Raw genomic sequence first — 6,000 nt, forward strand, 5'->3', positions numbered from 1 at the left:
CTCAATCATGGAAACTTTTCTTTTCCAAGAACGTTTTACTCAAATTATTGTGTAGAGATATACTATTGAAAAGTGATCTTCACAGACTATTGAAAGCAAAAGAAAAAAGGAGAAAAAAAGCAAAAAGTAATTATTCTCTGTTAACAGTTGATGAACCCCTCCCATAGGTTAATCTTTCCATCTACTCTTCACTGAACCTATCTCTATCGCTACATCTCTTACTCCCTCCAATCCTTCTGAAAGTTTTGACGAGTACATGTTGCATAACACATTAATATTAAGGACCTATGAATACACGACGAAGATGTATGGGTCAGTTGTTTCTCTAAGCGGATTTCTGTGGTTCTACCTCTTTCAAAGTTATACCCCTTATTCATGATAATCCATCTGGTAGTTCTGTGGCCTAATTGTCTCGGAACGCCAGCATTTATAATGCTGTTGATTCCACTTGGAAGCTAGAGATAAACAGGAATTAATACTGCATAAGCAAATATTAATCAGTGATGTTCAAAGTGATCGAGTGGTGATTAAGGAAGTGTTATTCTTTAAAATCGAGGTTACTCGTTGCACTTTCTCTCTGTGTTTAAACTATGTATATACTTTTTCATAGGGATGCGCACAAGTCAAGACATGTCTCGAATCTCGACTCGACTCGACTCGAATTCGAGTCGAGATTCGTGTCGAGACACACTTTGTAAAATTCGAGACGTGTCGAGACAAACGTATTTCTCGACTCGAATTTTCGAGTTGAGACAGCTGGTAAAAATCTCGACTCGACTCGAATGTCTCGAAATTTTTTCTATAATTTTTAATATTATTTTGAAGAAAGTGTTCGCTCAGAAACACTCGGCACGAGAATTTCGGAAACTGCAGGACTTGTCAGGTGTTCGAGGAGTGCTGTGGTGATTGTCTTCAGCAAGTGGCGAAACCAAGGGGAAAAGACGTCCAAATGTCGAGGGGTTGGGTGGCCCCACCTCATTACAGATTTCGAACGTCGTAGGCTGGGCAGACTGGTAAAACAGAACAGGCGGCGAACTGCGTCGGAACTAAGATCAGAGTTTAATGCTGGGCAAAGTACAAGTGTGTCTGAACAAGTGTTGTCAAATTTCCGGAAATTTTGAACCTGTTTTTTTTTTAAACTTTTTTTCGATTTTCCGGAAAAATTGAAAAAAATAAATATGTTTGCATTAGGTTAATTTTACTAGTAATAATATCTCTTTTTTTCAAACACGCGAAAAATGTAAGTTCAAAAATTGCAATATTGCTAATATTAAAAAATAGCACTCGAAAATAAAACTATTCCAATTATTATCTATATATTAAAATACTAGATTTACGCGTATATGTTTCTCCTCACGGAAAAATGAAATGAAATGAAATCTTTAAGTTTTACGTCCCACGTTTATGCCGGTTAGGCTAAAGGAGACAGTGATTATGAGAGATGAATGAAATGGTGGAATGAAGAAAGTGGGAGGAAACGGAAGAACCCCGAGAAAACCCACGAGCACGGTGTTTGTCCACCACAAAGTCCACACGGCGCTAGCTGGGATCGAACCAGGGACCCCAAGCACCTGAGGTGAACGCTCTACCACTGAGCCACCGCGCCACCTCCCTCAAAAAAAAAGTTTATATGTTTGTCTCCAATCCTTTCAACAATGAGATCTCAACCCACAAGTGCTAGAAACGTGCCGTTTTCATTTGTCGATTCCAAATTTTATGTAAATTGTCCAGTTCTAATTGAATATTTTTATTTAAAAAAACGGCCATTAGTTCTTTATTAAATTTTTAGGGGTACACTGGAAGTACTGAAATTTTTTAAAAGTAAAGCAGCATACCCTACAAGTTATATATTCCAACATCACATAGTTGTATATAGGGATTGTATATCTGTCAGGCGTTTGTTTCATGGCCAAAAGATAAGACCATTTCTCCAGTCTAAGTTGAATCTTCATTGTTTGGAGAGGGTTTTTTTCTTCAATAAACACTGTTTATCACTGACATAACTAATTGTGTGTGTACTTTATTTACTTATTAAATAATGCATGCATACACGATATGGGCATTCAGTAAATGGATACTTGAATATTTGAATTCAATTATTTATACAAGCCGGCTACACGTCTTTTGTTTTGGCCACGGGTGCAGTCCAAACTACTCTTTGGGATGAGCTTCTTATTGGATGTGTAGCCTACCGAAGGACCACACAAATGTTATTGAAACTATTGTGCTATTGTTTCTTTGTATCCTTTGGCAGAAAGTTCTGTAGATATCGAAGCCCGCCAGTGAAGCCGTATCTAGCATCTTGGTGCTAGATCTAGCATAATTCACTCCCATTTAGCATCTAGCATCTTGACTTTAGGATCTTGGCAAAATCTCATTCTTTCCTCTGGAGAACAGAAAATGAACGAAAATTTAGATGGCTCACTGGCCGTTGGGAATTAGTAGAAGCGATAATTGGAGTAATAAAACCAGTTAGTATTTCTGTGAACATTATTGAATTCACAGAAATGTTCAAAAATACTAGACGAGTGGACCGAGAATTACCAAATTTTGGTCAGAGGTACACCTTGTCTCAAAAAGGTTGAGCGCATTCTTTATTGGTGTTTTGAGGCAAAAATTTTCAAAGTCCAACTTCGGGTATCTTCGGGAAATAGTAAACCAGGTTCGAACCTCCAAGCCAGCCTTTGCAATCGAGAAAAAGTTTGCAGATGTGTTTTTCTTCTTTTAAATATAATAAAACTTGTTATCAAGTGTTGAAAAAAAGCAACATTGACTGGAATACTTAATGACACAATATTTCGAAACTTTTTATTAATGTCAGCTTATGCTTGTTTGTCATTTAGCTCTCCATACGTAATGGAACATTTAGATATGTAAACGAATCTTTCCATATGTAAAAGAATGCTCAAAGTTAAGACATAGAACATAATTATCGCCTGAGTACTAAAATAATAGTCAAAGTAGAACAAAAATAGCGTTTCTAGTGGGTATGAATGTCATAATTTTCTTGAGAACCCTTATACATCGCTAAAAGTACCTAAGCAGAAGTCCTTGTGTTAGCTCACAGGTAAGCTGTCGGATTTCAAATCATAAGGTTGTGAGTTCGAATCCCACCTGGGTCAATGCTTTTTTAAAAATTATATTTTCCGCAATGCATGAAAAATTATATAAAATAATTACATTAAAATACATCAGTTGTATATATATAACATAATCATTGCAGAATGTAGTAATTATTATGTTTAAAATATAAAATCTGAGATAATTTTCACGGTAGAAAATAGGTCGGTATTATATATGATAATGTTAAATGCAAGTTAGGAAAATCGTTTAATAGCAATAAATAAATTATGTAGTGTATTTATTTGCAGCTATTTGTCATACAGATGTAACTTCTCAATATTCTCAATACAGCATGTCAAATACATTCGTGAAATACAGTACATTCCTACGGATATAGAAAGTGTGTAAACAGAGTATCCAAAGTCGGATCCTGCTTCAAGACACATAACTTTTCCCGATCCCCTTAACGTCACGGGAAGAAACACAAATTCTCTTTAGAACGGAAAATCTTTACTTAGAGTCTCATTCGAATACGTTGAATATGCTTTTATATATTCATTTCTCTCTCTCTCTCTCTCTCTCTCTCTCTCTCTCTCTCTAGCTTTGTTTATGTGTTGCGGAATATCCCAAGTTGAATACAACATTTGCAAAGTATATGACCATCAGTGTAATGGAATACCAGAAATTGAAAGTCGTGTTTCTTCAGGTTGGATTTGCGTGTTCATGTTAGCTCACTGGTTGAGCTTGTTAATGAGGTCGTCTTGAGTTCAAAGCCTGCAGAAATTTTTTTTTTGTTAGTAGAATTGCATAGAAATCGGATTCAAGGAGTGGTTTACTTCTAGGAATATTTTCAGAAGCGTTTAGGTAGCCCTGAAAAGGACTGTTTTCGGGAGTTAAGGCGGGGACATTAATATTGTGTCCAATACCCTTCTGAATTTATTACACGCCCCATTCTTCTTTGGGCATGGAATCTATTAAATGGGTGACAAATTTATCTCCTTCCCCTACCTCCAGCTATGCTTCGGAAACAAGATGCCACAGGTCATCCTGGGTTCTTGGTGGATCTGCCTCAGGCCAACTATCCCTTAGAGTACGCTTCACTTCTGCCCACATATTTTCCATGAGATTGAGGTCTGCTCCACGAGGCGGCCAGTCAATTAAATCAATCTCAGGCTGCCCTGCGAACCATTCCTGAACCATACGGGAAGTATGTATTGGCAACTGGTCTTGCTGGAACTGAATTACACCATCAGGCTGAAATACTCGTACAGATGGCACCATGATATTACTCATAATATCTAAGTACTGAGCACTGTCCAGGTGTCCTTCAATTCTGTGAAGCTGTTCTGCTCCTCGCCTGAAAATACAACCCCAACATGAAATAGATACATGGCCACTGCGATTTCAAGCAGCAACACATCCAGGGTCATATCGGGTGCCTGAAAATGCATACACAAAACGGTGTCCCTCATTTGATGTTGTGAATATGGACTCATCTGAGAAAACTACGTTTTCCCAATTGCGACCCACATTCGCCTGTGCAAACGCGAGACGGTAAATTTTGTGGTCGTCTGAGAGTTTTTCCTTCACGGCAGCAACACAGCCACGTAGCCCAGCATGACGAAGCTTTCGCAGAGCTGTATGCTTACTACCAGGAAAGAGAGAACCTTCCCTTAGCTGTCTAGACGTCCTTAGTGGATCTAACCGGGATTCGTTTACTAATCTCGCATCTTCGGCTACGTTGACACATGCGGACGACCAGGAGATCGTAAATTACCAGTCTGACCTGTAGCACCATGTTTCCGAATCCATCGCCTTCCTGTAGAGGCCGAGACACCTACTCGCCTGCTAGCTGCAGTTGCAGAATAGCCTTCCAACTCGCATAAAGTAATTACTGCTGTACGTCTATCCATAGTTGCCAATGTTCTGAGCTGTGAGCAGGAAGCAATAGGTAAAAGCTAGTACCTGACGTGTGGTTGGTTAATTGCACGACACGCCTATTGTGGGGAACGACTTGGTCAACGACTAGCAAAAGAAATCTGAAAATGGTGCGCCGTAATAATAATATTAAAAACAGTTTTTATAAAGGAGTATTAATACATACGAAAAGCTGTTTAAAGAATGAATTGTTATACTGACTTTACACGTATAAAAACATATACCATATACCAAACAGATTGAGCGATATGATGATAGCTGTATTGAGACGAACACTTTCGAAGTCCAACTTCGGGTGTCTTCTGAAAACAGTAAACTAAAGCTGCTGGTTCGAACCTCCAAGCCAACCTTAGCAATCGGGATAAAATGAACAGATATGTTTTTCCTTCTGTTAAATATAATAAGGCATGTTGAAATGGTATTAAGTGTAGAAAAAAGTAAAGTTGATGAAATAGTTAATGATACAATATTTCGAAACTATATATTCACACTCTCGTTTCGTCATTATGATTTCCATACGAAAAAAATAATTTACGTATGAGCTCAGTTATATTTCAGAAGCAGATTCCGAAAAGCGGTCATGTTAGCTCAGTGGTACACCCCCGAGCGTTTAAATCGTGAGTTCGATACCCGTTCAGGTGAGATTCTTTTATGATATTCTACTTTCCTTAATGCATGAAAATTATGTAAAATAGTTACATTACAATTCATCAGTTGTATATATCAGTTGAATATATATATATATTCATATCATTTCACGACATAAGCAATTCTTATCTTTAAAATATAACATTTGAGGTATTGACAGAACGTCGGTATGTTATATGTGAATATTAAATACAAATTAAGAAAATCGTGTAATAGCAATAAATAAGTTATGTAATGTATTTATTTGCAGCTATTTTCATACGCAGGTAACCTCTCAATATTCGCATTACAGCATTTAGGTAGAGCATATCGAAAATCGGATCGTGGTTCAAGACAAAAAACTAGCTAGCC

This window comes from Thermobia domestica, chromosome 2 (genome assembly GCF_964235325.1).
Source record: "Thermobia domestica chromosome 2, izTheDome1.hap1.1, whole genome shotgun sequence".
Taxonomy (NCBI): Eukaryota; Metazoa; Arthropoda; class Insecta; order Zygentoma; family Lepismatidae; genus Thermobia; species Thermobia domestica.